The following is a 24206-nucleotide window of genomic DNA, read 5'->3' as shown; positions in this document are numbered from 1 at the left end:
CTAAGCAACTTTCACTTAACTTTCAGACATCTCACAGAAATGGAATCACACAGTATTTGTCTTTTCATGTCTGGCTTATTTCACCTAATATAACATCCCCAAGCTTCATCCATGTTGATGTAGGTAACAGGATTTCCTTTTCACAGGCTGAATAATATTCCACTTCCACTTCGCTAAAGTTCACCAGGTCAACATATCTGTAAGAGTACAGTTTTGTCCAAAGCCAGGCCAGCTCTTGAAGACACTAATTTTGAGATATTTAAGAGTCAGTTGACTATTGGTGACAACAAAATTTCCTTTCCATGATCCATGTTGGCATAAACTACGCAAATAAAGAAGCTATATTCTAGACCTGGAAAATGCTAAGAGCATCATTTTTTTTCTCGCCCAGAGAGGCTGGCAGAGAGTCCTCTTTTACCTTTCACATTCATCATCTGTGTTTGAAAATTTTCTCTTTAAAATGGCTTTTACTTTCAAGTTGTCATATTGGAGGGGGCTATTCACAATACCGTCAGTTTAAAAATATCTGGGTATTTTGGGAATGTAAGCTGGTGCAGTTGCTACCATATGATTCAACAATCTCATTCCTGGGCATACATACAGATAAAACTATGATTTAAAAAGATACGTGCATTCCAATGTTCACAGCAGCACTATTCACAATAGGCAAGACATGGAAAAACTTAAATGTCCATTGACAGATGAACGGATAAAGAAGATGGGGTACAGATACACAATGGAATACTACTCAGCCATAGAAAGGAATGCACTTGAGTCCTTTCTGATGAGGTAGATGAACCTATTATACAGAGTGAAGTGAGTCAGAAAGAGAAAGATAAATATCGTATTCTAACACACATATATGGAATCTAGAAAAATGGTTCTGAAGAATTTATTTACAGGGCTGCAATGGAGAAACAGCCATAGAGAATAGACTTATGGACATGGGGAGAGGGGAGGAGAGGGTAAGATGTATGGAAAGAGTAACATGGAAACTTATATTACCATATGTAAAATAGATAGCCAACGGGTATTTGCTATATGGCTCAGGAAACTCAAACAGGGGCTCTCTATCAACCTAGAGGTAGGATGCAGAGGGGGATAGGAGGGAGGTTCAAAAGGGAGGGGATATATGTATACCTATGGCTGATTCACGTTGAGGTTTGACAGAAAACAATAAAATTCTGTAAACCAATTATCCTTCAATAAAAAAATTAAAAAAAAAATGTGGTACAGATACAGAATGGACTACTACTCAGCCATAAAAAAGAATGAAATAATGGCATTTACAGAACCATGGATGGACCTAGAGATTATCATACTAAGTGAAGTCAGAAACACAAGGACAAATACCATACAGTAGCACTTGTATATGGAATCTAAAATATGACACAAACAAACTTATCTGTGAAATAGAAACAGACTCACAGACATAGAGAACAGACTTGTAGTTGCAACAGGGTGGGGTGTGGGGAGGGGAGGATTGGAAATTTGGGATTAGCAGATGCAAACTATTATATATAGAATGGATAAAAAGGAAGACCCTACTGTATAGCACTATATTCAATATTCTGTGATAAACTGTACTGGAAAAGAATATGAAAAAGAATGTATATATGTGTATAACTGAACCACTTGTATAAAAAAATTAATATTTTAAATCAACTATACTTCAATAAAATAAAACTTACTTTTTTAATGCATGCTTTTAAGTAGTGTTAAATGTTAATTCTAAGAATGCTAACATTATTTGTTGAAACCAAAATGCTCACCCTTCATCTGTGTGCATGGAAGATTATGGATGCAGTAATTTATTTTCAAAGCTATCTGAAACTTGGTGATACCACATTTATAGAGGCAAGTTCTAATATTTTAAATACTAGATATTTAAATATTAACTGCAGTTAATTAACATTAACTGCAAAATTCCTGACCATGAAATTGTCTTCTTATGGAAGGTAGAAATTGCTTAATATTTTTGATGCATGCTACTCTTCCTTTCCTTTTTTTTTAGATAAATCTCGACGAGTGCCTCCAGAGCCAGGTGCAGTGCCTGACACCAGCAGGTACAAGGTTGAGAAAAATATAGTCTCCTTGTTCAGGAGCTCCCTGTCAGTCAGGGAGAAACACAGAAGCAGAGGATTATAATTCAGCGCTGGAAATGCGGTTACAGCCTTATGTTAGGCATCACTTCTACCACTGAAAAAGGATTTGAAACATCTTAATGAAGATATGAAAATGACTGAAAATAGCACTGTGAAAAGTGGCTTCCGGTTAGACTCTTCCTAAAGACATTTGCTTTGTAAAGATAACGAGTGGCCCAAATAGCATCACTTGCTTCGTATGTCGGTTGTGCATCACTGTTCCGTTCTACCAGTAAAATGGTAGACTTTTAAATATTTTTCCAAATTATCATTCACAAAAATCATGCCTTCCTTGCCTTCCTTTCTTTCTCCTTTAGGCCGTTCCTTTTCTTAACACATTTTGTTGTTGAATCTCTGAAATACATTTAAATAAGTGAAAATGGAGAACTATAAGTTGCTCTTATTTCTCTGATGTTCACCAGTTTAACCTATGAGTCATATGTCAACATTCTGTTTTCTTTGTCATGATTTCTAACTGTTGTATAACTGTGGACTTAGTCACTTGATATATTGGTATCAGAAGAAAAAGATTCTGTTTATGTTCCATATATGCATTTATTCTTGGTGATGGAAGCTAATTAAATCTCGGAGTAGTTTTAAAATACATGACAAAAATTGCTAAGAAGAAAGAAATATCTCTTTGCTGCTGGTTGAATAAACTCTGAGACTATGCAAGGATCCAATTTAAAATTAGTTCTAAACTAATGATCTTATTCCCCAAGTGTGTTGTTCTCCTCAGTAGGTGAAGCCAACATTCACTTAATTGCTCCATGACAGAAATTACAAGGTCATCTGTGATTTCTCCCTTGCCTTCATCCACCCAGAATAGAGTAGATTCTACCTGCTGAACCAAGCTTGGGTCAGTCCCCTGCTCTCCCTACAGCCTGGATCTCAGCTCAGATCTGCAGTCCTGCTGTGGCTTCCTGATTTATCTTCCCAACTATATTCTCTTCTTCCTCTGCCCATTCTCTGACCTACTGTCTTTGCTGTTTCTAAGATGTAGATCATACACTTTCACTTCCCTTTCATAGGCTGAATTTAACCTGCTAAATCATGTCAAAATTTTTTCTGAAATCAGGCATGTTGGCCAAATACATAGTATGACCTCTGTGAGGCATGCAGATCCCAAAGTGACAAGGCATCTGGGTTTCCTTAGATCACAAGAATAAATAATAACGGACACTTCCTGAGTATAGTATTCTGAGTACGTTGAGTGTATTAATTCCTTTTACAAAGTCAACAATAATAATCCCTGCAGTCATTTATTAGGAATCTACTTTCATCCAGACATTAGGTGTCCATTAGCTGTCACCTTTTACCTTGCTTTTTTGGCCATGAGACATAAGGGGTCTTAGCTTCCTGGCCACAAATTGAACCCATGCCCCCTGCAGTGGAAATACAGTCTTAACAGAGGAACCACCAGAGAAGCCCCAGTTGTTCCCTTTTAAACCACTCTGCAGGATAAGTTCCTACCTCCCAGGGAAGGAGATGAAATGAGGGGAAGGATTTCTTAAAGGGTCAGGTGTTGCCCCAGGCCAGTCAGCTAGGAAGTAGTAAGGTCCAGAGCCAGCCCACACCCCACAGTCCCTGCTCCCTGCCCACCCTCGGCACTGGGCACCACACCACTTACTTGCTTGTAGTGGTGCCGCATCAAGGAAGGTGATGGAGATGGAAATTAAAACACTGTGACCAAGACAGGCAGGCTGTTTTGACTTAGGACCTGTGGGGAACAAACGTGGGGCTGAACTGACTTCACTAAATCCCTCACTTAACGTGTGACTGTTTTGGTTTTGGGCTTGTGTCTGGTTACGGCAGGCTCAGAAGTCCTGGACCTTTGGTGGAGTCTTAGAATGTTAGCCTCCAGGATGAAACTGTCTCTTGCAGAGCGTGATTAACCACAGACAAAATTTTAGGAGGAAGTAGGCTAAGAAAAATCTGCAAATCTTGCCTGTCGTCTGCTGAGGCTGTCAAACAAAACTAGATGAGGAGCTTATCATGTCTTTAAGTGGGAACCCCCCCCCCCCAGATGCTTTGTCTGAATAAAATCTCTCGGTGGATGCCTTAAGAACAAGTGGTATATCCTTAATGGCGGGGGACCAGCTCACCAGCCTGAGGTTAAGTGTTTTACCTTGGCGCTGTGTCTGCTGACGAGGAATGCATACTTACAGGTTCAGGCAAGGACGAGTTCCTTATTGTCATGTCCAGTCATGGCTTAGTCCCGGAGGAGGAAGGAAGAGAGGTCAGGGGGCATACCACACTGTACTCGTGCTAAGAGGAGAAGGCAGTGGGGAGCTCCTCTTGGCCACTTGCCGATCTGCTGGGTCATCCTCCTCCTATCAGGAGAGAGATGGCACTTCCGTCAGCAGGCTCGGGTGGGGGTTGCCACCTCAGCCAGCTGGAGAGCATGGCCCTGTGGCCTCGGGCTGCTGGGGACCTGGCTTGGGCTTCCTCTTTCGTGGAGCTACTTTCATAGAGTCCTGACCCTTTTCTGCGCTCCGGGTTGAGCCCGGCTGCTGGCTCCCCACTTCATCTCAACCAATCTCACCCACTTCCTCAGACCAACGCTAGGATTTCCTAATCATTTCTTTTACATTTGGGGACAAAGATCTAAACTAATTGAGCCCTCAGTCTCTCACTTTCTGCTTTAAGTCCTTTCTCTTGGTGTTTGGACCATAAGAGACCATTTAGGACCTGAAAAGATTTTTCACTGAAGGTTCTCAGCCAGAGACCACCAGGATCACCTTGGTCTACACCTTCTCATCATGAGCTTTGGGTTCTCTGTTTGCTGGCATCCCATTCAAAGTCCTTGCCCACCTGAGCCGGAAGACATTTTGTCCAGATGCCAATGAAGTTGGCTCCAGTACTTCTGGATGAATCTATCAAATTCCCTGGGCATTAGGACAGACATCTAGTTACAGGGAAGCAGACACTGCTAAGCTAGCACTCAAATCTGTTTTTTCACTTTCTTTTTCAATATACCAGGTCCTTTAAAAAACTAGGATTTTTAAAGTAATTAATATAGAGTGCAGAACATGAAAATACAGTTTTGCCTTGTCTCCAGGATGCTAAAGGAATGACCAAGGAGAGAAGATATACAGTAAAACACCCTGGGCTTTATGCCAACTGTTGATCATATTATGGCTCACATTTACTAAGACCTGTTTCTGTTCCTCTTTCTGTCTGCTCCCTCCTCTCTGATCTCCCTTTCCTTCATTTTCATAAAAAAAACTACTCTCTAGGGAAACTTCCCTGGTGGTCCAGGGTTAAAACTTCACACTTCTACTTCAGGGGGGTATGAGTTCGATCCCTGGTCACGGACCTAAGGTCTGTATGCCACACAGTGTGCCCCTCCCCCCAAAACACTATTGGCTAAATGAATTGCTTACTGTAACAATCTATGCTGTGCTGTGCTAAGTCACAGTCAGTCGTATCTGACTCTGCAATCCTATAGACTGCAGCCAGCCATGCTCTTCTGTCCATAGGATTCTCCAGGCAAGAATACTGGAGTGGGTTGCCATGCCCTCCTCCAGGGGAATCTTCCTGACCCAGGGATCGAACCTGTATCTCTTAACGTCTCCTGCATTGGTAGGCGGGTTCTTTACCACTAGTGCCACGTGGGAAGCCCATAACCATCTACATCTAACCTCAATTACAAGGAAGGTAAAATGATTAGTGAGGTAACTGAACTAGGGTATCCAGATTCAATATACAGTATTTACGGCTAAATTAGGAGGAAATGTTATGGCTTGACTGTGGAAATCAGCTTATTTGTAGACAATGAGGCAAGTAAATGAGGAAGAGAATTAGAGCCATCGGAGCCTTTACCTTTAAAAGTGTGACCTGCCTGTCCCAGTCTGTAGGCTCTGGGGGATTAAGGAAACTAGGCAGCAAGTAAGGACAGGGGCTGATCCAGAGCCTGCTACATACTCCAGGAGCACGTCTATGCTTGAGAACCAGCCCAGGAGGTGTAAGCTCCGGTGTCTATAGGAATTAGACGTGAGATGGAAGAGGATGAAAAGAGCAGGGTCTATTCTTTGTATGGACACCCATTTTGCATACTAAACATGTAGGAATAGTCTTTGTTTCCTCGAAGAATTGTACAGCCAGCCCTCTCATTTCATGTGTTCCATCTACATCCATGGATTCAACCAACTAAGAATAGAAAATATTATAAAAAAAAAAGAAATTCCTGAAAGTTCCAAAAAGTAAAACTTGAATGGCCCACGTGCTGGCAGATATTTATATAGCATTTACACTGTATTAGGTATTATAAATAATCCAGAGCATTTAAAGTATATAAGAGGATGGGCATAGGTTATATGCAAATACTATGCCATTTTATATGATGGGCTTGGTATCTTCTGGGGGTCTTGAAATCAAGCCCCTGTGGATACCAAGTGATGACTATACTGTACTAAAAAAAAAAAAAAAAATGATTGAACCTCTTAGATCTCTTATTTGCTACTTCTGATAAATACATGCTGCTACTGCTAAGTCGCTTCAGTCGTGTCCGACTCTCTGCGACCCCATAGATGGCAGCCGACCAGGCTCTGCCGTCCCTGGGATTCTCCAGGCAAGAACACAGGAGTGGGTTGCTATTTCCTTCTCCAATGCATGAAAGTGAAAAGTCAAAGTGAAATCGCTCAGTCATATCCAACTCTTAGCGACTCCATGGACTGCAGCCTACCAGACTCCTCCATCCATGGGATTTTCCAGGCAAGAGTACTAGAGTGGGGTGCCATTGCCTTCTCCGCTGATAAATACATAGGCTCACAGAAATACCCCTCTACCATAAGGAAAAACAGAAGAGAAAGTATAATGGCAAAATAAAAACTTAATACGTAGCCTCAGTGTTGGAGACATTAGGGAATAGTGGGGATTGTGGCAAAACTGGAGAACGCATGCATCATCTAAAAGGGCAGAAGCCACTCTGCTCTAGCAGATTGCTTCATGAGAGAAGAGGGCTCTAGTATCCTTTTTTTTTTTTTTTTTTCTTAACTTCTGTCTAGATAATGAGGGAGTCAAATTTGAGAAAATATAGAATCAGATCAAATAGGAGCAGTAGGTAGAAGACACAGGAACAGTGAGGACTACAGGAGCTATAAAAGGGCCAGAGAGAGAGAATTTTGGAAATAGTCTTGCCTTAGAAACAGACACTTTACTTTCCCTTCCAGCTGTAGTAGAAACCAGTGACAGTTTCCCATTCAACATCCAGTCTGGCATAGCCTGATAACTCATGTACTTTTGCAATGTAGCATAATTTCTTGATAGGCAAATTTTTGCACCATTTCAGAGTCCTTCCAACCCAAGAATGGAAGGTGAGATGGTGCTACTGGGTAGCAATTTCCTGTCATGACAAATTTTAACCCTTCTGTTAAGTTTACAGTTCTTAATGGATTCTCATTTCTTTGTCGTTGTAGTTCACAGAAATCAAATTTGCAAAGTCTTACTGCCACATAAGAATCTTCTACATGTTTTTATTTTATCTGTGGTGCTTAAAAAAAAATATATATATATATAAAATTAGATATTTATGACACCAATATGCTGATATTATAGTTGATCTAAATGGATTTTAATATTTCTTCACAGTTGGGTACAACTCAGTGGCCCATTTTCAGGTAGAGGGTCAAGTTTACTCAAAGATGAACTTAAAAACATCTGTTTTCTTTGTTAAGGAATAATAATGGTGATAAAATACTGTTATGTGCTTGTGCTCAGTTGTGTCCAGCTGTTTGCAACCCCATGGACTGTAGCCCCCCAGGCTCCTCTGTCCATGGGATTCTCCAGGCAAGAATACTGGAATGGGTTGCCATCTTCCCGACCCAGAGATCGAACCTGCATCTTCTGTGTCTCCTGCATTTCAGGCGGATTCTTTACCCCTGAGCCACTGGGAAAACCCTAATAAAATGCTGTTAGGGCAGTATTAATAACCATACTATCTAGGACTTTAAAAAGCCTTCCAAGTAACTTCAAACAAATCTATATTTTGATTTTAAGAACACTGGGGAAGTAGAATTTAAGTGAATAGCTGTGCCTTTTAATCCACGTCTCATGGGCCTTTTACTGCTTAACTGTCCTTATTTTTTTTTTTTTTCTACCTACTCGCTAACAAGCTGAACTGAGATGAAGTAGAGTTATTGGTCTGACACAGCAGGGGAAAGCTATAGGCATGTTGTTTCCTGAAATCAACAAGGCATTTGGCAACAACTATCATTGTAGCATTGTATATAAGAGGGAGAAATATGTATGAACTAGATGATAGCACATTTTAGTGCATTCACACTCATCTACATTCAACATATCATGCAACAGTGATTTAGAAAATAGTGAGTGGGAAACCATTATGGACTAGGCACAGCTCTAGGTCCTACAAGGATAGGAGTGAATATGAATTTTTTTGTAGAGGACACTGAGAAGCAAACAGAGGTTTTAAAGAAGAAACACACACACACACACACACACACACAAACACTATACGTATAAAGACATATATAATTAAAAAAGAGATAACTCTAGACTTGAGTAGAGAATAGACTTCATCCTCAGTGGATACTGCAATATAAAAATAATTTTGAAATGTCATAGGTGAAAAATGTTACATTACATAATAATATATAAAAATATATTAATAGGCTATTAAGTATAGAGTTCTCATATACACTCCTCCCATCCCCAGATTCCCCTATTATTAAATTCTGCATCAGTGTGGTACATTTGCTATAACCGATGAACCAATACTGATATAGTATTTTAACTAAAGAAAGAAAAAAAAAAAGTGAAGTCTCTCAGTCATGTCCAACTCTTTGTGACCCCACAGACTGTAGCCCAACAGGCTCCTCCATCCATGGAATTTTCTAGGCAAGAGTACTGGAGTGGGTTGCCATTTCTGTCTCCAGGGGATCTTCTCAACCCAAGGATTGAACCCAGGTCTCCCACACTGCAGGTAGACAAGTTACCATCTGAGCTACCAGGGAGGTTTGACTAAAGTCATTGCTTTACATTAGGGTTCACTCTGTGTTGTATACTCTATGGGTTTCAGTTCAGTTCAGTTGCTCAGTCGTGTCCGACTCTTTGTGACCCCATGAATTGCAGGACGCCAGGCCTCCCTGTCCATCATCATCTCCTGGAGTTCACTCAAACTCACGTCCATCAAGTCGGTGATGCCGTCCAGCCATCTCATCCTCTGTTGTCCCTTTCCCCTTCTCCTGCCCCCAATCCCTCCCAGAATCAGGGTCTTTTCCAATGAGTCAACGCTTCGCATGAGGTGGCCAAAGTACTGGAATTTCAGCTTTAGCATCATTCCTTTCAAAGAAATCCCAGGGCTGATCTCCTTCAGAATGGTCTGGTTGGATCTCCTTGCAGTCCAAGGGACTCTCAAGAGTCTTCTCCAATACCACAATTCAAAAGCATCAATTCTTCGGCGCTCAGCTTTCTTCACAGTCCAACTCTCACATCCATACATGACTACTGGAAAAACCATAGCCTTAACTAGACAGACCTTTGTTGGCAAAGTAATGTCTCTGCTTTTGAATATGCTATCTAGGTTGGTCATAACTTTTCTTCCAAGGAGTAAGCGTCTTTTACTTTCGTGGCTGCAGTCACTATCTGCAGTGATTTTGGAGCCCCCAAAAATAAAGTCTGACGCTGTTTCCACTGTTTCCCCATCTATTTGCCATGAAGTGATGGGACCAGATGCCATGACCTTTGTTTTGTGAATGTTGATCTTTAAGCCAACTTTTTCACTCTCCTCTTTGACTTTCATCAAGAGGCTTTTCAGTTTCTCTTCACTTTCTGCCATAAGGGTGGTATCATCTGCATATCTGAGGTTATTGCTATTTCTCCTGGCAATCTTGATTCCAGCTTGTGCTTCTTCCAGCGCAGCGTTTCTCATGATGTACTCTGCATATAAGTTAAATTAGCAGGGTGACAATATACAGCCTTGACGTACTCCTTTTCCTATTTGGGTTTGGACAAATGTTTATTTGCATCCGTCATGTTTCATGGTGTTATGTATTATCATGTGTCTTCATATCATGTATGCACCATTACAGTATCATATGGAATAGTTCCACTGTCCTAAACATTCTCTCTGCTGTACCTAGGGCACATCCTCCTCTCCTCCAGAAGCCTTAGCAGTCACTAGTCTTTTTACTAGCTTTGTAATTTGCATCTTCCTGAATGCCATATGTTAATAGTTGTAGTCATTCAGTAGGTAGTCTTTTCTAATTATTTGGCTTCTTTCACTTAGCAATAGGCATTTAAGGTTCATCCATGTCTTTGTGGTTTGATAGTTCATTTTATCACTGAATATTATTCCATTTTATAAATGTACCACAGTTTGTTTATCCATCCACTTACTAACGGACATCTTGGTTGCTTCCAAGTTCTTGAAATTATGACAGAGCTGTTATAAACATTCAAATCAGGTTTTTGTGTGGCCATAATTTTCAACTCATTTGGGTAAATACCAGGGAATATAAATAATGGATTGTGTGGTAAGACTAAAAGTATAGCTTTGTAAAAAACTGCCAAACTATCTCTGAAATGGTTGGACCATTTTGCATTCCCACCCAACAATGAAAGTTCCTATAGTTCAAGATCTTCTCCAGCATTTGGTATTGTCATTACTTTGGATTTTGGCCATTTTAATAGGTGTCTCATTTTTGTTTTAGTTGTCATTCCCTAATGACATATGATATTCCCTGGTGGCTCAGACAGTAAAGAGTCTGCCTGCAATGCGGGAGACCTGGGTTTGATGCCTGAGTCAGGAAGATCCCCTGGAAAAGGAAATGGCAGCCCACTCCACTATTCTTGCCTGGAGAATCCCATGGACGGAGGAGCTTTGCAGGCTACAGGGTTGTAAAGAGTCGGACACGACTGAGAGACTTCACTTTCACTTTCAATGACACATGATGTTGAGGATCTTTTCATATACTTTTGGTCATCTATAGCTTTTTTCTTAAGGTGTTAGATCTTTTGCCCATTTTTAAAGTTAGGTTGTTTGCTTTCTTATTGTTGAGTTTTGAGAATTATTTCTACCCTTTAGATACAAGTTCTTAATCAGATACAGGTTTTGTAAATATTTTCCCCTAGTCTATGACATGTCTTTTTAATCATTTAAGAATGTCTTTTGAAGAGCATACGTTTCCCCCCACCCCCCATAAGTTTTTCATTGTAATAAGTCCCAGTTAATTTTTCTTTCATGGATTGCATTTTTGGTGCTGAATCTAGAAACTCATTGTCAAGCATAAGATCACCTAGATTTTCTCCTTAGCTTATGACCCATTTTGAGTTAATTTTTTAAAAAGGTATGAAGTGAAGTGAAGTCGCTCAGTCGTGTCCGACTCTTTGCGACCCCATGGACCCCATGGACTGTAGCCTACCAGCGTCCTCCCATGGGATTTTCCAGGCAAGAGTACTGGAGAGGGTTGCCATTTCCTTCTCCAGAGGATCTTCCCCACCCAGGGATCAAACCCAGGTCTCCCGCATTGTAGGCAGACGCTTTACCGTCTGAGCCACCAAGGAAGTCCTAAAAAAGGTGTGAGGTCTGCATCAATTCCTTCTTTTTCCTTTTTCCTGTGGATGTCCAGTTTTTCCAGTGCCATTTGTTGCAAAGCTTATCCATTGTCCACTGAATTGCCTTAGCTCCTTTGTCAAAGATAAGTTGATTAGATTTGTGGGGGTATTTCTGAGCTATTTATTTCAGGCCATCGATATATTTTTGCCAATTCTTTTGCCAATTCCACATCACTGTAGGTAGAGTAAGAATTAAATTTAGATAGTGGCAGTCCTCAAGATTTGTTCTTCTTCAGTATTGTGTTGGGTATTCTCGGACTTAAGGTTCTCCAAATGAACTTTGGAATCAATTTGTCACTAGCCACAAAATAACTTGCTGGTATTTTTATTAGTATTGAGTTACATCTATAGATCAAATTGTAAAGAACTGATATATTGACAATATTCACTCTTGTATCCATGGAATATGTCTCTATTTATATAGATCTTTTATTTCTTTCAAGAATTTTGTAATTTTCATCAGGCGGATCTTGTATTTATTTTTAAAAACTTTTCCTTAAGAATTTCTTTTTTTTCCCCTTTCTTTTGTAAATGGTGCTAATGTGAATGGTGTTTTACACTTCAAATCCAATCATTGTGAATGGGTTTTGGATTTTTTTCAAATATGTTTTCTACATTTATAGATATAATCATTAAAAAAAAAACCTTTAGCCTGTTGATGTGATGAATTCCATTAATTGATTTTCAAATGTTGAATGAGCCTCATGTACCTGGAATAAATCCTACTTCATCGTGGTGTGTATCTTTTTATACATCATTGGATTTGATTTGCTAATATTTTGTTGAGAATTTTCACATCTGTGCTTATGAGATACATTGTTTTCTTTAATGTTTTTGTGTGGTTTTGCTGTTAGGGTAATGCTGGACTCAGAGAATGAGTTAGCAAGTATTCCCTTTGCTTCTTTTTCTGGAAGAGATTGTAGAAAATTGGTATCATTTCTTCCTTAAATGTATGGTAGAATTCACCAGCAAATTCCCATGGGCCTGGTAGTTTCTCTTTTTGAATATCATTAGTTACTAATTCAATTTCCTCAATCAGTTTGGTTCAGTTCATTCGCTCAGTCATGTCCGACTCTTTTCGACTCCATGAACTGCAGCACACTGGGCCTCCCTGTCCATCACCAACTCCCGGAGCTTACACAAACTCATGTTCATTGAGTCAGTGATGCCATCCAACCATCTCATTGTCTGTCCTCCCATTCTCCTCCTGCCCCCAATTCCTCCCAGCATCAGAGTCTTTTCTAATGAGTCAGCTCTTCGCATGAGGTGGCCAAAGTATTGGAGCTTCAGCTTCAACATCAGTCCTTCCAGTGAATACCCAGGACTGATCTCCTTTAGGATGGACTGGTTGGACCTCCTTGTAGTCCAAGGGACTCTCAAGAGTCTTCTCCAACACCACAGTTCAAAAGCATCTATTCTTCGGCGCTCAGCTTTCTCCACAGTCCAACTCTCACATCCATACGTGACCACTGGAAAAACCATAGCCTTGACTAGACGGACCTTTGTTGGCAAAGTAATGTCTCTGCTTTTTAATATGCTGTCTAGGTTGGTCATATTTCCTCAATAGATACAGGCTTTTCAGATTGTGTCTTTCTCCTAGGTATGAGTTTTCACAGATTGTGCCTTTCAAAGAAATGGTCCATTTCATCCAAGTTATTGTATTTTTGGGGGCATAGAGTTGTTAATAATATTCTTTTATTGTTCTTTTAACTTTCATGGGATCAGTAGTGATTGCCTTTCTTTCATTTCTGGTATTAACAGCTTGTATCTTTCCTTTGATTGCATATCATTCTATTTTAATGTGCAATTTTTATTATAAGTGAAAGCAGATATGTTTTCATATAGCCAGTTTTGGGGGTTGTTTTTCCTTTTTTTTGTTGTACCACGGGGTTGTGGGATTTTAATTCTTCAACCAGGGATTGAACCCATGCCCCCTACAAGTGGAAGTGTGGAGTCTTAACTGCTGGACTGCCAAGGAAGTGCCCATACAGCCAGCTTTATTTGTTTTATAAACTGTATAATTTATGTACTTTGCTTGTTTTTCTATTTTATCCAAGGCTATGATAATATGAAATGTTTACCTTATGCTCTCTCACTCATGTTGCCAATGTTTTTATCCCAGCTTGTTATTTTTCTCTTAATTTTATGTTCTTATATTTTCATGCATAAGCTTTAGTCTTTCAGCACTTTTTAAATTGCTTCTTTGTTATCACTGTCATGCTAAGTAATACCTAACATTCACTAAGTATTTACTATGCATCAGGCATTATATATTTACCTATATTATCTATGTTAAACCTCAAAGGATCCTTGTGGTAGCTACTCTTACCTCCATTTTATGGAAGAAGAGTCTGAGGCACAAAACAGTGAGTATGTCATTTCAGGTGAGCAAAGCCAGGATAGGAAGCCAGGCACTCTAATACCAGATGTGTGTTGTGTGTGTGTGTGTGTGTGTGTGTGTGCTCAGCCATGTCTGACTCTTTGTGACCCCATGGACTGCAGCCTGCCAGACTCCTCTGTCCATGGGATTTCCGAGGCAAGAATACTGAGTGGGTTGCCATTTCCCTCTCCAGAGGATCTTCCTGACTTAGGGATTGAACTCGCATCTCCTGCATTGGCAGGTGGATTCTTTACCACAGAGTCATCTGGGAAGCCCCTAATACCAGATACTCAGCTCCTAAGCTTTACTGCTTCCCAGAGAAGCGCTGCCAGTTGAAGATGGTATGATTTATCTATATTTTTAATGGTATACATATTTTTAAAAATAACACTCATAACCACTCTACCTTAAAAATGTCAAGATTTCCCAGTTTTATAACATAGAGCTATATGTCACAGCTCTTGAAAATTTAAAAGAATTCATTTATTTTCGAACTGGAATTGATACATTATATACTTCAATCTTGTGGGAAATTGGACTGATAGAATATTGGAAGGTGTGAGATAAATTGAGACAAATAAAACAAGCAATTTCTTAAAAAGACAATTACTATAGGAAAAAAGCAAATGATTAAAAAAAAACAACAATGGTCAGAGTACACACAATGTTAAGTTGTGAATGCTATTTGCATGGACGTAATAAAGTGAAAAATGAATATTTAACTACACAATAAAAGTGAATGAAAGGTGAGGAAGTGGAAAATCAGAGAGTAGAACAGACAATTCTAGTTTTGGGGAGATGCTATTTCCAAATGAATTTAGAAGAACAATCAGAGGAGGAAGAATGGTCTTACAGCCAGTAATATTTTGATGGGGCTGAAGATAAACGTAATGAATATGGAGAGAGATTATTTCACTTCCTCATAATCTCCATTTTCTCCCTTGAGACATAGTGAAAAGAAAGTGAAAGTTGCTCAGTCATGTCTGACTCTTTGTGACCCCATGAACTATATACAGTCCATGGAATTCTCTAGGTCAGAATACTGGAGTGGGTAGCCTTTCCCTTCTCCAGGGGATCTTTCCAACCCAGGATCGAACCCAGGTCTCCCGCATTGCAGGTGGATTCTTTACCAGCTGAGCCACAAGGGAAGCCCAAGAATACTGGAGTGGGTAGCCTATCTCTTCTCCAGTGGATCTTCCCAACCCAGGAATTGAACTGGGGTCTTCCTGCATTGCAGGTGGATTCTTTACCAACTGAGCTATGAGGGAAGCCCCCTTCAGACATAGCTCTATTTCAAAAAGATTTTTTAAAGTTTTTTTTTTCCTTTCATTCAAGAATACATCTTCACTTGACAAGTTAAATACATAATGCTAATAAATCACAATACTCAAATGAAGACAATAACTTTAAATGGAATTACAAAACAGAATAAATGCACAACGTTATTTTTGAAGAGAACAATTTCATATACTATCAAGTTTTGCCGCATTGTACCTTTTTCCCTGTCTCATTAAAACTCGCCCTATGTCACTGCTTTCCCATCTAAGGAACATCCGATCTTTTAATAGCACATGGAACTTCTACCAGAGTGACCTTTCTTTTTGGCAGGTCATCTGACGATATTAACTAGAGTACTTTGTTCCCAGAAGAGCAGGAAACCTTAATATTCAGAGAAGCTTTATGGTTGAAATGATCTGAGCAGACTGCCAAAATGATTGACTTCCTTTGCTCTGAAGAAGTTTCTCTTGTGTTTGTAATAAGTAGATATCAAAGGGACATTTATGGGTCTAAGCAAGTTCCAGTACTTGTAAAGAGGGCGACCCCTGAGATAAGGCCGGCAGTTGCGAGAGAGATCTGTTTCAGGGGCGTGGGAGGAAGTTTTCTGAAGGATGCTGGCAGCAAAGGGCCAGCAGCCAGGGCTACAGGGAGGTCTTAACATGACCAAGTATCCCTACCTGTGACAGAGCACAGTCAGAGCATATCAGAAGCATGCGATAGTCAGTGTCAAGGTAGGAAGGCAGGAAACCAGGAATGCAGTTTACAGTAATCTGGGCCACAGCCCCAGAAAAACTGAGCAATGAAATGAGTTAAAAAAACAACTCAGGAAAGCAAGTGCAGTGATCAGAACTGGGTCCCCAATAGCAGACTCTGAAATAGAGTGGTAAATGAAATCAATAAACAAGGGTAGAATCTTGGAAACTATCCAGTTGCCTCATATGATTTATAGGACTAGAGAAGTGTGCTGATCCTCATACCAAAATTTATGTTACAAGGTGAAAACACAATTCTAACTTCCCAGTGAACCATGATTTAAGCTACACAAGGCTGAGTGCATGGAAGTATGTCTTTGTCTCTAAGGGAGATTATAACAAATGCTTGCAATTTAGAAAAGTCACCCATAATTTTTAATATTTTTTTGTTTTTGGAGGTAAGCCAAATTCCAAATCTATAGTATCCATTGCAGTAATCGAGATGAATGAAGGAGGTGACAGTGGAGGGAATGGGGATAAGGTGATGGACTGAACAGTTACAGGAGGGAAGTAGGGGATAGGCAAGGATCACACAAGCAGGGAAATGCTGTACAGAATGGATCCTTGGTGTTAAAAGATAGACTGAGGCATATTAAAATTTCTTAGCTTCTTTGAGCAAAAATCGGAATGGAGCAGCACCAGGCCAGAAGCAGTTGAGACCAACTGGGGCTCCAGAAAAGACTTTAGAGAAAGAAGGTGGGAGCAAAGCAATAAATTAGTGGTTGGTTGTCCTTAGGTCTTGATTTCAAAACCACAAGGCATTTACAGGCTTTGATTTGGGTTTGCTTACATAGGCAAACACTGGCATTGGCGCCACCTGTCTTCATGGTTTCTCTGTAGAGTTAATTGAACACTGGTTTCTGGATTGTCTCAGACAACTGAGTGAACAAGGATGCCAGCACAGAGTAGGGACAATCTGATGCTTGGAGTCAAAACCTGACCAGTTCTGTGTGAACTTGTGCCAATTACTTAACCTCTCTCAGTCTTTATCTGTAAAAACAAGAAAACTTACAAAGTTGTTGTGAGAACTAAATGACAGATCATACCATTAACTTGACACATATATTGAGTGTCGTATTAATTGCCAAATCCTGAATTCAAAGTCCAGTGTGCTGGGGGAGACATGCAAAAGCAATCAACACATTACAAAGGGGCAAATGATAAGCGCTAAAATATCAGTGTCCACAGAGTGTTCAAGGAGCCCAGAATCAGGCACTCTGCATACAGATGTGGGGAGAGGGGATTGGGTGTTTGAGTGAGGCCTGAATGAATATATTTCAATCAAAATGCATTTCCCTTGTGACCTTGACCAAATTAATCGCCTCAGTTTCCTCATTAGAGATAATAATAGTAACTATCCCAAGGAGTGATTATGAGAGCTAAATGAACTAATCCCTGAAGAATGCTCACTACAGGGCCTGTGAAGTCGCTCAGTCGTGTCCAACTCTTTGCGACCCCATGGACTGTAGCCTACCAGGCTCCTCTGACCATGGGATTTTCCAGGCAATAGTACTGGAGTGGATTGCCATTTCCTTCTCCAGGGGATCTTCCTAACCCAGAGATCGAACCCGGGTCTCCCGCATTGTAGACAGACGCTTTACCATCTGAGCCACCAGGCCTGGTACACAGCAAATACTTCATCAATGTTGGCTATTTTTATTAACATTATGACTATGGAGAACTCTGGGAGTCAGCATCTCTGATGAACTCAATGATATATCAAGGTCACAGCTAGTTAACAGCAGAGACTAGACTAGAGACCAGGTCACAGTTTTATGCTCAAAATAGAAGTAGAGTTCTAGACCCATCCATCCTGCTTTTTCTCCTGGAGATTCTAAGAGAGTGCGGTAACATGGAGACTTTGGCAACTGTTCCCAAAGGGAAGTTCTGGATGAAATCATGTAACACTTGGATAAGCTCATATATAGAAGGATTGTCCACTTTGACAGGCAATCAGTCTGCAGTATATATAAATTCACTTTTTCTTGTACTAGACATCTTTGGTTTTGCTTTTGTTTTCTTTTTTCCCAGTCTACATATTTTTCTTATTTCAACCTTCTAACCTCATTCTCTGAAGCCTGTTTGATTTTCATATCAAAGGAAAATTAAAGCAAGAAGAATAGGTTCTACTTGTAATCAACATCCATTTACTGTCTATTGTGGTTCAGAAGCTCTTTGCCAGGACTATGGAAAGAGGCAAAGGATAGAAGGATAGCTTCCATCTTTGAGACATGGAGACTTAAAGTTATCACTTTAAGTAAACCAGATCTACAGGCAATGAGAAAACAATAATTCTAGAATAACATATAGATATCCCATGGTCATATGGGGTAGGTTGGCGACAAAGTCAATTGGTGTTGTATTAGGCAGGAGCTAACGAAGATGTATGGAGAAAAAAGAATCACGTCTTTGGCCAGTGCTGTGCTGGGAATTCTGTATACTATCTGGATGATTCTGAGCCAGCCCTAAAAGTGGTAAAAAGATCGGCAAAGAGAAAGGCAGGCAGTGGTTTTCATTAGGATCACCTGGTATGGACAAACAAACCTGCACCCAGCCCCCACCCTCAGAGATTCTGCTTCCTTCTTCCCCGGGCAGGGAGCTCAGGTCTCCACACATTATGAAAGCTCCCAGGTGATTCTACGTGCAACCAAGGCTGAGAATCTCTGCACTGAGGCAAATCTCTGCACTCTGCTGCTGCTGCTGCTAAGTCGCTTCAGTCGTGTCCGACTCTGTGCAAGCCCATAGATGGCAGCCCACCAGGCCCCGCCGTCCCTGGGATTCTCCAGGCAAGAACACTGGAGTGGGTTGCCATTTCCTTCTCCAATGCGTGAAAGTGAAAAGTGAAAGTGAAGTCGCTCAGTCGTGTCCGACTCTTAGCGACCCCATGGACTGCGGCCCACCAGGCTCCTCCATCCATGGGATTTGCCAGGCAAGAGTGCTGGAGTGGGGTGCCATTGCCTTCTCCAGAGGCAAAGACTAGATGTCTGAATAGAGAGCTAATGCCTATGAAAGTGTTTTCTAAATCATACAATACTGTGGGAATAGTCTCATCATTGTTTTTCTGTGTGGAGTTTATACCGAGAGTTCCTCAAATGACATTGAACTAGTGTACTTCAAGTGTGTTGCTTGTACACTTCAAACAGGATTAGGAGCGTAGTGTATTAAAGCAGGCATGTGGGTTTGTGGGGAGGAGGGGGAATGGGACCAAAAGAAGTGCCAGGCTAGGGCTGGAGGAACTGACTCACAAGGTTGCTTCTGTGGATTCCAGGTCTGCAGCAGCAGAAAGTTATGCCCAGGGCTTGCCAGACATCTCCAGAGCTTTCTGTGTGGAAATTTCAAGGAGGCTTATTTTGTCGTGGAGCTAGTTGCTGTGAAAATGCCAAGCTGGAGAGGAACAAAAGATGGGATTCAAGAGTTTGACTCAGTCCATGGTCATTAAGCGTTTGCTGAAATGAAGACAAAATGTGGGATGACAACGTAGCCCTAAGAAGAAGAGATGGTCTCGCAAATTAGATCAGCCTGTTTGGATTTGATGCTGGTGGCAGCAGAAAGCCAGCATGTAGCCTTGAATAGTGTTTAAGGACCTGTAAACGACTGAAAATTGAAGAAATAAATGTGTCCGAGTCTATTCATCCCTTAAGAGGACTTTAAAGAAGAGTATTTTCATCATGAGAATAGTGGTCACTCAAACGGTTTATTTAGGCAAGATTATGGACTCTTGTTTTCTGAACAGGGCTGCACCTTACGGTTAGGCAGGCTGCTCGTGGCACAAGAGCTGGTCTTAACCATAGAGTTGGTCCTGAGATCGGTCTGTCCTGAGCCACGAGGGCTGCATCTGCCTTTTCTCAGTTCGCATAAAGGCACCCCACAGAGTAGTGGCAGCCCATCTCTAAAAGTCCGAAGACAGCATCTCCTCTTCCACTCAGGCAGCCTCGTAAGGTGGCTTCCTGACTCAGGGAGGAAGCCCATGATGTGAAAAATAAAGTGGAAGAAGAGGAGAAGAACCGTCAAAATGTAAGAAATGAAAAAGAACAGTAGAGTGAGGTCCTAAGATAAGTGGAGGCTCTCCATCACATCTTTTGTGAGTAGACTCGGGGACAAAGTTCACCGTGACCTGTTAAATGGCAGAAATGAAAACGGACAAAATGCCACACAGAGGCATTTTGCAATAAGAAGCAACAGGAATCTGGGGCCTAAAATGCAGCGAGTATATAACCAGGCCTAGATAAAGTCCATTTTACCAGCAGGAAGTCTCTTTTTAGGGAGAACATGTAATATGAGTATGTTTCCAAAGTTCCTCTGCTCTTCTTTTCACTTTCACCCCAAATCCCTTCCTCCCCAGCCCACTTCAGCACCACAGTGGGACAGGGTGGCCACTGCTTATGTTCCACATGGTAAGTTTGGATGCTGGGTTTCCATATGATGTTCACATCTGCAACACTCTACCACTCTCACCTCTAACTGCCAACTCTTCTGGTACACAGTTAGAAAAGCAAGTCCTTAACGCAGTTTGGTCTTGAAATTACCTAAGAAATGTCTCAAGTTCCTTTCCATTTCTAAAGAAAGCAGAATTTGCATACTAGAAATGGAGCTCAAATACCTAAGCAAAGAATTCCATCAAGATAAATCAGGTTAGTTCAAAGGATATTTGCCTTATGGGTCACAGTATATCCCATGCTTTTCCATAGACCAAGAGGACCTGTGGTCACCGCTCTGGATTCCGACCCCTACGAGGCTTTTGCATGGAACATCACTGATTCTTAGAATTGCAGCTGAGGAATTTATAACATGATCTGTTTTCCTTGGGATTAGCCTTTAAAAATTTATTTATTCAGCCAACATTTAATACATTCCCCAACTGTGTTAGATGCTGGGAACACAAAATTCACTAATGAATGGCTACTGCTTCCAAAATCCTTATTTAGTAAGGGGAGACAGACATTTAATTTAATAAATGCCACAAAATGCTCTGGTGCTGTGAAAGATGTTATGTCTGGGAAAGAGAGGGGACACAAAGGGTGAGGAGAAACCTGTGGAAATAAAGTGTCTATTGGTCAAAGAGCTTGATGCAGATAGAAGGAAGAAAGATGCAGGTAGATCCAGTTGACCAACTTAAGTCCTATCTTTGGAGAAGGTGGGATGAAGCATAGGTCCAGGTAGAAGAGGTGGCAGATGGGGCCAGTGGAAGTGAAACCAAAAAGCCACAGTCTTTACAAAACTTGACCTCCACAGGATGAATCTATAATTCCCAGATATGCCTGCAAGGAAGCCAATTCAATGTTTAAGAGGAATTCCAGAATGCCTAGAGTTGGGGGTTGCTTGGGAGATGGAATGCTCAGAAAACTACCCGCCCCTATCACCTCTGGTCCTCGGAACTGAATTCCTGAGCATGTTTAGTCTCTGTCTTAGCTGTGAAAATATAGACTTTAAGGCACTGATTTTTAAACATTTTACTGTTTAAGCCTGCCATTGAATGAAGATGAAAAATACATCTCATCTCTATACAATGCTGCCGACTATTAAAATAACATCCCTAGTTCTCTCTTTCTCCTTTACTCTCTCCCTTTTTGTAACTGGGTTAATAATTCTCTTGGATTAGGGAGAGGAGATTTTCATTAGTACCCGATCATTTCACCTGTCTTTTCTTCCTGAGATTTCCAGTTCCTTGACACTTGATTTTCTTTAAAATTTCCATCCCTCTCTTAGTTTTTCATATGCTCCCATGGTCTGTCTCTGTGAACGCTAACCTTCGCTTTTCTAACTTCTTACCTGGAACCTTCTACCTGGATCCCTTACCTAAATTTTTCTTCTTTTCATCCATCCTTTCTTTCTTATTGAAATAGAGTTGAAATACAATATTATGTTAGTTTCAGGATACAATATAGTGATTCATTTAAATACATTATAGATGATAGCCACAATAAGTCTAGTAACCATCTGCTCCCATAAAACACTATTACAGTACCACTGACGATACTCCCTATGCCATATAGTACATCCGCATGACTTATTTATTTTATAACTAGAAATTTGTACCTCTTAATTCCCTTCATCTGTTTAGCCCCCCTCCCCTCTGGCAACCATCATTTTTTTAGAAATCTGTTTTGGTTCTGTTTTTGAGAGTCCACATATGAATGAAATCATATGGTGACTGTCTTTGAGTTATTTCACTTGGCATAATATCCTTTAGATTTTATCCATGATGTTGCAATTGGCAAAATTTCATTCTTTTTTATGGGTGAGTAATATTCCTGTGTGTGTGTGTGTGTGTGTGTGTTGTGTGTGTGTGACACCTTCTTTATCCATTCCTCTGTGGATGGACATTTAGGTTGCTTCCATATCTCAGCTATTGTAAATAATACTGCAGTGAACATACAGGTGCACGTATCTATTTGAATTAGTGTTTTGTTTTCCTCAGGGAATACACAGATGTGAAAATGCTGGATCATATGTAGTTCTATTTTTAATTTTTTGAGGAATCTCCATGCTATTTTCCGTGGTGGCTGCACCAACTTACAATCCTACCAATAGTGAGGCTTCCCTTCAACACATCTTCATCAATACTTATTATTTTTAGTTGTCTTCTTGATGATAGTCATCCTGAGAGGTGTCAGGTGATATCTCATTGTGATTTTGATTTACATTTCCCTGATAATTAGTGATGTTGAGCATCTTTTTTACGTGTTTGTTGTCCATCTATATGTCTCCTTTGGAGAAATGTCTATCTTTTGCCCATTTTGGAGAAATGTCTATACTTCTTGTTTATTTGTTGTTGGGTCATATGTGTTCTTTATATATTCTGGATATTAAATCCTTTTTCGGATATGGATGCAGATCTTTTTTCAAGTGTTATTTGTTCTTTTGGATTGATCTCTTCATCATTATGTAATATCTTCTTTCTCTCTTTGTCCAGTCTTTGTTTTAAAGTCTATTTTGTCTGATATAAGTAGTGCTACCCCAGCTTTCTTTTCATTTTTATTTACATGGAATATCTTTCTCCATCTCCTCACTTTCCATCTGTGTGTCTTTAGATTTGAAGCGAGTTTCTTATAGGCAGTATATATGTAGTTTCTCTCTCTCTATTATTATTATTTTAGCCATTCTATCTCTTTTGGGAGCATTTACTCCAGTTGTATTTAAAGTAATTATTGATACATATATTATTGCCTTTTATGACCATTTTTTGTGCAACTTTGGTTGTTTTTGTAGTTCTCTTCCTTTCTTCTTCTCTATTCTCTTTCCTTATTATTTAATAACTATCTTTAGTGTTACATTTGGATTCTGTTCTCTTTTTTTTAAAGAAATTATTTTTTAAAAGAATGTATTTATTTGACATGTACACACTATTACATTTATTTATATTTATTTTTGGCTGCGCTTGGTCTTCCTTGCTGCCTGCAGACTTTCTCTGGTTGTGGAGGGCAGGGGCTGCTCTCTCATTGCAGTGCATGGGCTTCTCACTGCGGTGGCTTCTCTTGCTGCAGAGAACGGGCTCTCGCTCACGAGCTTCAGCAGTTGTAGCACGTGGGCTCAGTAGTTTCGACTTGCTAGCTCTAGGGTAGCTGGCTTCAGAAGCTGCAGCACAGGGGCTCATTAGTAGTGGTCTGCAGGCCCTAGAGTGTGCAGGCTTCAGTAATTGTGGCACATGAGCTTAGCTGCTCTGTGACATGCGACATGCTTCCAGACCAGGGATCAAACCAGCGTCTCCTGCGTTGGCAGGTGGAGTCCTATCCACTGCATCACCAGGGAAGTTCTTCATTTTTTGTTTATCTTTGTAGGTTTTTTTATTTGTGGTTACCGTGAGGTTCATTAATAAGAACCTATATATACAGAGAGATATCTCCTATAAGTTGATGATCTCTTAAGCTGAACACATTCTAACAGCTCTACGTTTTTAGTCCTTCCATTATGTTTTATATTTTTGACATCATATTTTACATTTTAAATTTTTTCTGTATCCTTTAACTTACTGTAGGTATTGATAACTTTATTACTTCTGTTTTTTAACCTTCCTACTATCTTTATGAGTTGCTGACCTTTACTATATGTTTGCCTTTACCAATGAGACTTTTC

At 40.3% G+C, this 24206-nt stretch overlaps 1 protein-coding gene across 8 annotated transcripts in view; it reads right to left on the bottom strand.

Annotated features, from left to right (window-relative positions):
* PCED1B (PC-esterase domain containing 1B) overlaps positions 1 to 24206 on the bottom strand; it is a 259218-nt gene that overhangs the window by 132717 nt on the left and 102295 nt on the right. For 7 of the 8 annotated variants that reach the window (XM_044941670.2, XR_006550572.2, XR_006550571.2 and 4 more), the window contains exons 4-5: positions 4311 to 4477; positions 3775 to 3864 (exon numbers count right to left, since the gene is read on the bottom strand). The gene's annotated coding sequence lies outside the window, so the exon portion shown is untranslated. Of the gene's footprint in view, positions 1 to 3774; positions 3865 to 4310; positions 4478 to 15342; positions 18599 to 19378; positions 19518 to 24206 lie in introns of those variants that run through there. The other variant, XR_006550577.2, reaches the window with a different exon arrangement.

The sequence above is a fragment of the Bubalus bubalis genome, chromosome 4 (assembly GCF_019923935.1).
Source record: "Bubalus bubalis isolate 160015118507 breed Murrah chromosome 4, NDDB_SH_1, whole genome shotgun sequence".
In the NCBI taxonomy this organism is placed as follows: Eukaryota; Metazoa; Chordata; class Mammalia; order Artiodactyla; family Bovidae; genus Bubalus; species Bubalus bubalis.
The sequence above is the reverse complement of the archived record's forward strand: the minus strand, read 5'-3'. Positions and strand labels throughout refer to the sequence as shown.